General features: G+C 31.8%; 1 pseudogene; it reads right to left on the minus strand.

The window, feature by feature from the left end:
- The window catches only part of LOC136840785 (zinc finger MYM-type protein 1-like), an 18177-nt pseudogene extending 10665 nt beyond the window's left edge, over window positions 1-7512 (minus strand).
- Between the last annotated feature and the right edge of the window lie 6205 nt (window positions 7513-13717).

Consider the following 13717-nt stretch of genomic DNA (forward strand, 5'->3'; position numbering starts at 1 on the left):
GGATTTTGTATGGCTAAACTTTCGTATCTCTTGAAGTAAGGTCTATGTTTTAGTTTGTGACTACTTGGTACAGGATTATCCTACATTATCTTTCTGTTTATTACCCTCTGACAATTGACCATCTGGTATTCTTGTTCTTTTTGTTTACTTTGTAACCTTCTTTTTCATCTGTGTCTCATTTGGCACAGATGATGCGTTAATAAACGTGAAAGCGCTTGGTACTGAACTTCTGCCTGTCATTTTACTGTGGGATTCACTTATATATATATATATATATATATATATATATATATATATATATATATATATATATATATATATATATATATATATATATATATATATATATATATATATATATATATATATATATATATATATATATATATATATATATATATATATATATATATATATATAAACTATATAAAGAATCGACTCAGTTAAAAAACTTACAAAGGTCTAAAACATGGAACTTAAACAAATTTTCGAGGCTACATGTCTCATCATCAGGGCTGTAAAATACAAAGAATAAAAATTAAGAATTTACTCAGTTAAAAAACTTACAAAAACCTAAAACATGGAATTTAAACCAATTATAGAGACTACATGTCTCATCATCAGGGCTGTAAAATACAATGAATAGAAATTAAGAATCGACTCAGTTAAAAACTTACAAAAACCTAAAATATGGAACTTAAACAAATTTTCGATACTACATGTCTCATTATCAGGGCTGCAAAATATAAAGAATAAAAATTAAAAATGTATGTATATATTTATACACACACACACACACACACACACACATATATATATATATATATATATATATATATATATATATATATATATATATATATAAATACACACATACATACATATATATATATATATATATATATATATATATATATATATATATATATATATATATATATATATATATATATATATATATATATATATATATATATATATATATATATATAATGAATAAGCCAAAAAGTAGAAAGTAAATGTTATATTTAAAAGAACAAATTCTCTCTCTCTTCAGGCAAATAATGAATAAGACAGAGTTACGGAAAAGCGGAATTTATGCCAGAAGGTCCATAGATCAGCCGTTATGTCACTCCGGTTGAAAATTTCTCTTTAATCGTCTTTATCACTGTTGAAGGAAGATTTTACCTATAATATCTGATTCCCATGCTCCTTTTGAAAACTTCATCGCATTTCTTTGTTTAATCAAAGCTGATTCCACCATCTGGCTTTTGAACTGACAATTGGTGCTATAAATTATACGTGAGAAATTCCAGTTTCTTCTGTGATTATGATTATTTATGTGGTTAAGAATAGCTTGAGCTCTGTTGTCTGTACCCAACAGAACGTTTATGCTATATTAGTCTCTTGGGGAGTGATTTACCTGTAAAACTAATATAAGGCAAGGGATTTCATAAACTCCTGCGTCTTTGGGGATTGGCTTTTTCTTTTTTTTTTTGGACGTTAATTAGGATTTGGCCAAGGTATTTGGGTAGGTACCCAGCAATTTATTCTTAAGAGCCTTATGGATTTGCTCCCCGGATTTCCTGGAAAAGGATATTGAACCAGTCTGTAAGCAGCTGTCGTTTTTAAAGTACCCTGACCGTATAATTGAGAAATTTATCCACAAAGCTAGCATAATCTTCTGCCATCCTCGTCAAAACAAGAATAGAGAGAAGCCCAACAATAAAACAAAAATCACACACCTGGACAGGATTAAGGCGTTGACACAGACACTTGGAAATTCTAACCCTTGTGTTTTTACCTACCCAAATACCTTAGCCAAATCCCTGATTAACGTCCAAAGAAAGCCAGTCCCCAAAGACGCTTGAGTTTACAAAATCCCTTACCTCGATTGTAAACAATCTTATATAGGTTTTACAGGTAAATCACTCTTCCAGAGATTAATACAGCAGAAACGTACAGTTAGGTATGGACAACAGAACTCAGCTATTTTAAAACACATAAATAACATAATCACAGAATAAACTGGAATTTTCACGTATAATTTATATCTGCAATTGTCGGTTGGAATCAGCTTTGATTAAACAAAGAAATGCCGTGAATTTTTCAAAAGGAGCCTGGGACTCTGATACAGATACAATCTTCCTCCAACCAGCAATTAAGAGAAATTGTCAGATGGAGTGACGTAACAGCTGACCTATGGACTTTCTGGTTTAAATACCACTTTTCTTTAACTCTGTCTCATTCATTATTTGACTGAAGAGGGAAACAGTTTGGTCCCTGAAATATAGCATTGACTTTCTACATTTTGGAGTTTTTAAGGGCTCTTTATATTTGATGGAATTCTGTTTTAACAGAAAACATTTCAGTCATTTTAGCCCATTATGGAATTCAATTGTCTTTTTACGTTTCTTTGCTCACATCCAGAAGTCATGCTCGTTTTTCAAAATTTTGAAAAAGAACTAGTCAGACTACATCGGCTAAAAAAAAAAAAAAATTCTTAAAGAATGTCTGAAGGAACAAGTCCTTCAGAAAATGTATGGATTAGCAAGATGGACTCTGCAATCAGACCCCTTCCCTCAGTCACACAAGATATTCCTGGTGGAAAGAATTGAAAATACGAAGTCCAAGATCTTTGTACCACGCAGAGTGATACATGGAACACAGTCTAACCTTTGTCTCCTCGCAATGGACCACATATACAGGTATCTGGTTTCATTTTGTTTTGACATTGATGTCTATATTAGCGTGACTCATTCTAACAGACCTTTCCATAAGTTAAATGACTTAATAAATAATAACGCTTGGAACAATCTTGAGCAACAAGATAAAGTTTTAACTTTATCAAACAACCCCCTTACTATTAACCAACATTTAGTTTTAAACCTTGGTTTATCCTTTGCCCGCATGCCAGACCGGAAAAATAATCTAGATTTCATAGTTGCTTTTGACAAATTCATATCTGATCAAAATTACAGCAGAGAAGAGATATGTTTAAATGCATCTTACTAAATGCAATAGCTGACCTTGATAAGAAATACCCTGTCCCCCGTAGATTTATGAAAACCATCCGCTCGCTACAAAAATTAGATGTTGTAATAAGTAGATCCAACGAAGATGTCAAAATCGTGATCATAGACAATGACTTTTACCTCGACAAAATCAATCAACTTCTTAGTAACACTAACACTTATGACAAATTAACGAAAAAAAAAACTCCAAAACGTCCCCAGGAAATTTTTTAGGAAAGTAAGATTAACTGGCCAATGCAAAAAGAGCATTGAACTACTGGAGAAATTTAAAGCCATTAACCCAAACCTACCTTACTTTCATGGCCTTCCCAAAACTCATAAAAATAATCTTTCATTCAGACCTATTACCTCAAGTGCCGGAGCTTTCAATTAAAAAATTTATAATTGGTTAGCCGACCTCCTGTCCCCTTTCTTAGGCACTTTTTCTCTTAGTCACATTAAACATTCTGAAGATTTTTGTCACAAATTCAAAGAAGCGTATATACCACTTCACAACATAAAACTTCTAAGCTTAGATGTAGATTCCCTATTCCCAAATTACCAGTACAGGACGTTCTATAGATTTTGAGAGAAAAATTAGCCCCTATTCAGATCATTTCCTACTTATAATAGTAACCCTCACCTGTTACCATTGCTTTGATTCGGTCGTCCTTTATTGCCTTTGTAAAATAATGGAATTAAACTTAATGATATATCAGTCCTCAGATCGTTTTGTTCCCTGTCTGAGCAAATAGCGAGGCTAATGATCGATGCTAGTCTCAAGATCGACGCTTTTACGTTCTGGGGCCTGTTGGAGGAATGTACAGGGGTTTCTTATCATTTAACTGCCGTAAGGGGCCAACAGGTATCGCCCAGAATGTAATATATGAATGGGCAAAAGATGACTAACCTTGATATCACCATTAATTAACCAGGGAAGTGGAAGGTCACCATGGGAAATGAGTAACAGATTACCTTAAACTGAATTTATTTACAGATGAAGCAATCAGGAAATTAATCTGGAAACTCCGGCTGAGCGGCTTGCAAGCACATACAATGTGCGACAATATCAGACAATTAGTAGCAAATCTCAGAATATGAAATGGTTAATACTGGTTGAATGATTTTCAATTTCAGGCTCTTGCATACAAAGGGGAAGAAGGGGCGGGGGGAGGACTGGTTAGTGCCCAGGGACTGCGTATCAGGAAATTTTTGCACGTAGCAGAATGGCAGTAAGTTCTAAGTGGAACTGATTCACAAGGCTGGGACAGACCGCTTGGGAAGCGGAGTAGCAGGATTTCTGATCCTATGTATGCGCTCGTTGCAAGACGATTTTGTGCATAGGGCCTTTACGGTCGGACCAGCATGGAAAAGAGGTGAAACACTCCAGCGTCTGCTCTCTCTCGAGTTTCTGGCGCGTCTGCTGGCCCTGATCTTGGTATACTGAGTTTCTAGCTTCTCCAGGTCAGTATTGAAGAAGTCAAATTCTTCTAGATTTAAGAGATGGAATTTTACATAGTTGCTTTGAGAAAGCAGCGCATCTGGGTGAAAACACTTCACGAGGGTATAAAAACCGAATTTTTCAGGAAGTCGTCTGGTTACCTGATTCACTGCTGTGACCAAAAACTTAACACATCTACTCTTTATCTCATGCTTCTGTTCCCGTGTTAGGTTTGATTCCTCTAGCTCCTTGTAAAATTTTGCTCCTAATCCATATCATTAATGGAATGTATATGCGACTCTTCAAGAATTACATACCTTTTCAGAAAATCACCCTTACACACTCTACTTTTTAGTGATAAATAAAATACGTTGAGTCACTAAACAGTTGGAATTGGTCTGCATTTGTGTGCTGAAAAGATGCATTCATCTGCTCAAATTAATTGATAAGTGGATATGTAAAAACTGGGTATAAATCGTTTGCCCTATCATTTAACATATCTAAAAGAACTCTGCACGTATAATCTTTTACATAGTTAATTGACCTAAAATATGCGGTAAGCTCAGGCCATTGTGTGATGACTGAAAAGATAACTTTTCCAGTCACAAACCATCTAGTTTCTGATGGGCTGATGAATTTGCTAGGATGCAAGTTGGGAATATTGACATTCATACCATGGAATAGCTTATCATATTCAGTTCACTTCTCAGAACTAAATTTAAACCACTTTGAAATTTCACTTAACAGAAAACCAAGGTGAGAGGGAAGTTCTGTAAAAGCATATTTTGCACACAGACTTAAACTATGACAAATACAATTCACTAAAACACAATGAGGGGAATGTTCTTTAAATTTGGTGAAGACTGAGTTATAAGCACTGCATAAATTAGAAGCGCCATCTGTGCCTAAACCGATTATATTACTTAAGGGGACTGAATGTTGGTCCAAAAATGACCTGATATCTGCAAAGAGTGCGAGAGATGTGGTGGAGGTAACTGGCAAGAGAGTCAGAAATGTTGTAATAATATCTGCATTTTCCTCCTAGAAATATCTGACGCACAAACACAAATGCTTTGTGACTGATACATCTGTGGCCTCATCAATTATGAGAGAGAATGGAGCATTCTGTATATCTTTAATTACACCATCTAACAGACAAGGGTGTACAACATTCATTAAAATGCTTGAACATTTTGTTCTATGAATTTTCATTCTGTGTGATAAGTCACTTTTGCCAGAAGATTCCTATATTGTCTTTCCAAGGTGGTCAGTTGCCTTAATTGCTGCATGACATGCAATTGCAACACTTCACCTAATATCACATATTTTCATTGTCATTGAACTAGAGCCAAAATACGTAGTGACATTAGGGATAACTCTTATTTCTTCAGCCAATTTTGTATGCTTTTGAGATTTAGCATACATTTCAACATTGTACTTCTTATTCTTGACCTGACTCTTGCATATTTTGCACCACAGGCTCTCTGAATTTTCAGATCTTGTTAACCAATCTGGAATAAAAATATTAATATAAGAAATACTAGATTCACAACGGTAGCTAATTTTCTAGCGATGTTGAACACACACACACACACACACACACACACACACACATATATATATATATATATATATATATATATATATATATATATATATATATATATATATATATATATATATAATATAGTATATATATATATATATATATATATATATATATATATATATATATATATATATATATATATATATATATATATATATATATATATATATATATATATATATATATATATATATATATAATATATATATATATATATATATATATATATATATATATATATATATATATATATATATATATATATATATATATATATATATATATATATATATATATATATATATATATATATATATATATATATATATATATATATATATGTATATATATATATATATATGTATATATATGTATATATATATATATATATATATATATATATATATATATATATATATATATATATATATATATATATATATATATATATATATATATATATATATATATATATATATATATATATATATATATATATATATATATATATATATATATATATATATATATATATATATATATATATATATATATATATATATATATATATATATATATATATATATATATATATATATATATATATATATATATATATATATATATATATATATATATATATATATATATATATATATATATATATATATATATATATATATATATATATATATATATATAAATATATATATATATATATATATATATATATATATATATATATATATATATATATATATATATATATATATATATATATATATATATATATATATATATATATATATATATATATATATATATATATATATATATATATATATATATATATATATATATATATATATATATATATATATATATATATATATATATATATATATATATATATATATATATATATATATATATATATATATATATATATATATATATATATATATATATATATATATATATATATATATATATATATATATATATATATATATATATATATATATATATATATATATATATATATATATATATATATATATATATATAATATGTAATGTGACATGTATTCGATTATCAGTATAAAATCATTATATGTACGTATGTTTACATACACATATAATGGACAGCTTGCATTTTAGTTAGTTCACTTGATCATGGTTTTCAGCTTAGTAAAATGAGTCAACAGAATACTGCAGCCAGGGGAAAAAATAAAATTGAAACTCATTTGCAAGATACAAGTAGACAAATGCATGAGGTATGAACGACATGGCTGCACCGTATCTTTCGACACGCGTTTTATGGAAATAATTAGCTCAAATCTTGGCTTAGAATCCAGAGTAAGAAATTATGACTAAATAACTGTTACCTTTGTAAATGGATATCCATGCTTGCTTCCCGTAGGATGTGGGTGAATGAATTTTCGGCATAATTCGTATACCAGTGAACACGTTACTATAGCTAGGTCAAAGTTCACAGTCCAGTACTCAACCGAGTTGTTAGAATAATGATGTGGAAATGCAGGCCTGCCCTGGACAGAGACAAATGGAGGGGCAGGGAGGAGCTAAAGTAGATTAATACAGTGGTGTCAAATGTACAAAATTCGTGGTATATAAATTATATTGAACTAGCATTTTGAAAGAACTCCTATACAGATTTGTCCAAGAAACTATTATTTTTCAACTAAAAAGCCCTCCTATTCAGTTTTATTGCCAGAAGATTGAAAAGACATTTGTCAAAGGTATTGTATGGTCAAGGACAAGAAGCTTTCTAATCTCACTCAACGACCTTGACCCAACCATACAGGACGATGGAGAGTCTCCCTTAAAGCACATTTAAGCGCTCAGGCAAAGGAAATTCTACAATATTTTCAACATGAAAAAAGAAACACCGGACAGTTAATTGACATTTAAAGACTGATGGATCGTGTGACTGTTGCAACAGGAGTGAGTGAAAGAACCATATTTCGGTTGCGTTTGAAATATACTATACCTTACCTTACATATAAAAAATAAGCAAATATTCTTATTGTATATATTTAATGTAGCCTGCTATATGCATAACACATTTATAAATTTTACTCAAATAACAGGATATATGTATTACCATACTGTGAACATTAAAACTCTCATATATATATATATATATATATATATATATATATATATATATATATATATATATATATATATATATATATATATATATATATATATATATATATATATATATATATATATATATATATATATATATATATATATATGAAATGAATAGGCTGTATAACATGAGATTCAGGCCTGGGCAAACTGAGAGTCTTCGACCAAAGTCATGGATTAAAGGGATTAACTAACTCATCCAGAGCGGCAAGGCTGGCAGGAAAAAATCACCCCAAACACCAGAACCTCGAAAGATGCCACGACCGGGATTTGGTCTTAATCTTTAACCACTCGGGTGTATGAGTCAAGGCCAGGTAGAAGGATTTCCCAGATAAACACAAACAATTGTTCACCGAAGTGAAATTTGGCAGGGTTGTATTAATTTGTTTTAGCTCCGCCCTGCCACTCGATTTTGGATATCTTCATGTATACTGGCCATTAGAAATTAAACGTTTTCTGGTAATCAACAGTAAAATATTTTCACAGATGCAGAAAAATAAATTAATAATTGTAAAATAAATAAGAAAATCTTGATTATTTTCAGTTTTGGCAGTAATTGGCAAAATCGTAATTGAAAGTGGCCTTTTTTTGGCAAACAATAAATTTGCCAAGAGCATTTTGCAGATTTTGAGAAAAACTCAGATTTTTGGCAACATTTGCCAAATTTGGCACCATCTGGTAACCCTGCTGCTGCGGTTCTTTATCTCATAGTTTTTTGGCGGCCCTCGGAATGTTTTTGAGTCTGCGGCACAAAGACAGGTCATATCTGAAAAGCAAATCCCGAAGCCAGCAACAGGTTCATACAGTAAGAGGCCTTATAGCTAAGTCCCTAGGGTTCAAGATAGCAGCTCCCTTAATCCTGGATTCGTCCCTTTTGGTTTAACGATTTTCCAACCCCCCAAACAAGATGATGGGAGGGGAACTAAGTGGCTGGTCTTGTTCCCCCAAGTCAGGTGACCTAGGAGGAATAAGCCTATTTGTTCAAATCTGTCATGGCGTCGTCTTCCCGCAGCTGTCTTGATGAAAAAACCTGAGTACATAAACAAAATGGAAGATATCCTTAAAGACACATCCAAATTCCAATTAATAGGTGATAAAGACTATCGCTTGATTTAAAAAACGAAGACAAAATCAATCGTTTCTTGAGATCTTTGAAGGACAGGGGTGTTGTTGACCAGCTAACATATAATGACCTGTTGGTGATGGGGTCCAGTTTTGGAGTCATATATGGACTGCCAAAAATCCACAAATCTAATATCCCCCTAAGACCCATTCTATCATCATATACCACGCCCAATTACAAAATAGCCAAATTCCTAGCCACCTTGCTTGAACCACTTACAAAGAATCCAAATAACTTGTCTAACTCCTTAAAATTCAAAGAAAATATTATACTGCAAGATTCTGACTTGTACATGGCTAGTTTAGACGTTGAATCGCTATTCACCAACATCCCTGTGAATGAGACCATACAAATAGTTATTGATCGGCTGTTCCCCACTCCTGACTCGACTTTTAATAATTTTAGTTCATCAGATTTTAGAAAACTGTTGGAATTTGCTGTGAAGGACACAGCTTTCGTCTTTAATGATAAAGTATATATACAGACGGATGGTGTTGGTATGGGGAGTCCTTTGAGTTGCACTATGGCCGATATCTTTATAAAGCCATCTTGAAGGTCAGCTGCTGGACAGCTGTCCTTCTGATTTTAAACCCTTTTCTACAAACGCTACGTTGATGACACCTTTGTCCTTTTCAAACACCCACACCACGCAGACTCCTTTTTAGATTATGCAAATAGTTTACACAACAATATCAACTTTACGCTAGAAAAAGAAAATAATAGTAAACTCCCCTTTCTTGACACTGAAGTTTCCCGATCTCCTGAAGGTTTCAAAGTTAGTATTTATAGAAAACTTACTTTTACAGGTCTGGGCCTTAATTTTTATAGCTCCTGTGCATTCAGTTTCAAGCTAAGTTCCTTAACCACCCTTATCCATAGAGCCCTTTCACTTTCTTCTGATTGGTCCTCCTTCCATAACGAAATTTCCTTTTTACAAAAATATTTTCAACAAAATTGTTTTCCCTTGACTTTATTCCAACATAAAATAAAGGACTTTTTAAATAACCATTTTACCCCTCCCTCTCTTTCTTTCGATGTTCCCAAATTAGAATACTACTTTTCCTTTCCTTTTGTACATGGTGGTGATTTTTTACGACATCTGAAGCAGATTATAACCAAATACTTCCCAGCTGTCAAGGTCAACATAATTTTGAAGAACCCCAAAAATTCTTGGTAGCTTTTTAGACACAAGGAGCGACTCCCTCCGTTGATGCAGTCGGACGTGGTGTACAAGTATACTTGCTGTTGCAGTCCGCAACAGATTTATGTCGGAAGTACGCGCTGGTTGCTCAAAGTGAGGGCAGATTGCCACAGTGGATTGAGCTATTGTACTGGTCGTAGGCTAGCAAAACCTGAAATGTCCAACATTAGGAATCATTCATTAATTTGTAAAAACCCAATAAACTATAAAAACTTTGAAATAGTGACCACGACGCAGAAGGACACCTCCTTAATATTTTGGAATCCTTGGTTATCAAGAAAATTGTTCCATCGCTCATTAATCATTTAACTTCAACCCCCTTATACATAGCCTATAGTCGAGCCAAACGAAAGTGGCGCGTAAGAGAAAGCCTCCGTCCAAGAATCGTATTGACATCTAAAGATTTCGGACATCAGACCTTAAAGACCGCTCAGTGAGGATACGAGCGAACAATCTGACCAGCTTATTACCTGCGGATTAACTGATTTAGCGTGTCAGACGAAAAGAAAATAATCTTGTTCTTGTCTGAGAGTGGTTGATATCTAAATCTTAAGCACATGTCAAATTATTTGTCTTTTCATATAAATAAATATACATTTACAATTAAAAGGTTCCCTCGAGTTTGAGCCAGTATGTTATTTAGATCCAAATCCTTGGGCATGATGGCTGAAATATCATCAATACAACAGCACCATGTTACAGGAAATGGAAAATCTTGGGGATGTAGAAGCATTCGAAAAATTCCATATATAAATTTGAAAGAACAGGCGAATGTGGGTTTCCCATTGCTATACCAAACGTTTTTTTTAAATATTCCTCATTGAAAATAAAGTTTATGCAATTCATCTTTAAGGTATTCAATACCGAGTCAATGGGCAGTTTCATGTGCATATATATATATATATATATATATATATATATATATATATATATATATATATATGTGTGTGTGTGTGTGTGTGTGTGTGCGTGTGTGTGTGTGTGTGTATAACTGAATCACGAAAATATGGAACGTGATGAATATATAAATAAAGATAAAATCCACGAAGGAAACGGAAACATTGGAGTGCTGCGAGGCCTTTCGACACTAGTCCTTTACTTAGCAGAGTGAAGGAATATAAAAGTATGTTTACAAAGAAAGCTAATATAAATGACAGAAGGGGATTATAAAGGAAACATATGTACCTGGAATCCAACACAATTGAAGAATTAATACCACTGACAAAACAGGATTAAATACTTAAGAGGTTTTTACAAAGGATTAAGATCAACCGTTCAGGAGCAGGGACAGGACAATTAAAAGATTATACAGGTTCGTGACTGACCACTTAAAAATTTTTATTACAACACAATAATTCTCTCTTTTTTTTATCAATAATAACTTTTTCCAAGATGAACATTTTTACAAAAAAAATTATATTAAACATACGGATATACAGAAAATATATATCAAGTAGCTACCTTGTAATTAAGTCAGTGATTTTATCTTTTAGGTCATTCTTGAACATTTTTCTAATACAGGGTCCAAATAATACATGCCAGGGCTAAGATTAAAATTACAACTGAAGTAAGCTGGATAATAGCGGACTCCAATAGATTTCTTGAGGAGAAATCTTTCGATCTGGCAATCACTGAACTTTCAGTCCAATTTATCCTGTGAGAGTTTTCACTTAAATGAATGAATATAGCATTGGATGCTTGTCCAGTTTTGACTGAATACTTATGTTGCTAATACGTACATCTAAATCTTTGCTAGATTGGCCAATATAAAATGAGGGCAATCCAAACATGGAAATTTTATATATTATGTTGTTCTTTTCTTGAGGCTATTTTTATTAACATTCTTTTGAGTGTTATTATAAGAAAAAACGAGTTGACATTAGAAGGTTTTAACAATGATTTTATGTTTTCAAAACCACTAAAATAAGGCAAGCTAAGAATGTTCTTAGGGTTTCTTTCTTCATGTTACTTTCACTATAAAACTTTTTGTGGGCTTTATTATAACAAATATCTAGTATATGTGAAGGATAACATAAATCTGTCCCTATTTCTCTCATGTATTCAATTTCTTTATCCAAATACTGGGGACTGACAATGTGCAAGGCTCGTAAAAACATAGAGGAAAAAATTGATATTTTGATGCTGAGGTGATGGCCTGAATAAAAATGGACATAAGTTAAGTTGTTGGTTGGTTTCCTATAAATACTGAATTTAACTTGAAATGGTTCTCTATGTATTAAAACATCTAAGAAAGGGAGGCAATTGTCTTTTTCTAATTCTAACGTAAACTTAATGGATGGTACCTGGTTATTCAAATTACAGAGTAAATCATTTACATCAATACCAGCAGGCAAAACAGCTTAAATATCGTCAACATACCTATACCACTTTAAAGGAGTATAAATGATATTAGGTATATATCGTTTTTCAAAGAATTCCATGTACAAGTTTGAAAGGAGTGGGGATAAAGGGTTGCCCATTGCCATACCAAATATTTGTTGGTAAAAAGCACCATTAAATGTAAACTTACAATCACAAATGCACAACCTAGAGAAATTATATGACTTACAGGTAGAGGTAATTCGTGATGGATTAATTCATTACTAAGATACTCTAAAATGGAATCTATAGGAACTTTAGTAAAAAGGGAACAAACATAAAAAATAACGAATCTATCAGTGGGGCAAAAAGTGATTTTGTTTAATTCATCAACTAAATCTAGGCTATTATATACGTGAGAATCTGAGATAGTTACAAGTAACGGAGACAAGAGTTTGGTAATATATTTCGAAAGTTTATATGATATTGAGCCAACAGTACTGATAATAGGCAGCATAAGATTGTTTTCTTTGTGTTACTAATCCGTACAAATAAGGTAACGAGGGAAATTTTACCGACAACTGACCTATTAGTTCTTTTTTATCTTTAAGAATTTTTTTCACTGTGCTGTTGAAACTTTTTATGACTTGATCAAGGGGATTTTTAGTTAGTTTTTTGTATGTCGTATCATCATCTAGTAGGGTCTGCATACGTGATATGTAGTCAACTTTATCTAAAATTACAATACTATTCGATTTATCAGCTTTTGTGATGTGGATTGTATTGTCTTTTTTAAGGTCGGTCAAGCTTTTCTTATACCGAGGAAGGAAATT

This window comes from Macrobrachium rosenbergii, chromosome 1 (assembly GCF_040412425.1).
Source record: "Macrobrachium rosenbergii isolate ZJJX-2024 chromosome 1, ASM4041242v1, whole genome shotgun sequence".
Lineage (NCBI taxonomy): Eukaryota > Metazoa > Arthropoda > Malacostraca > Decapoda > Palaemonidae > Macrobrachium > Macrobrachium rosenbergii.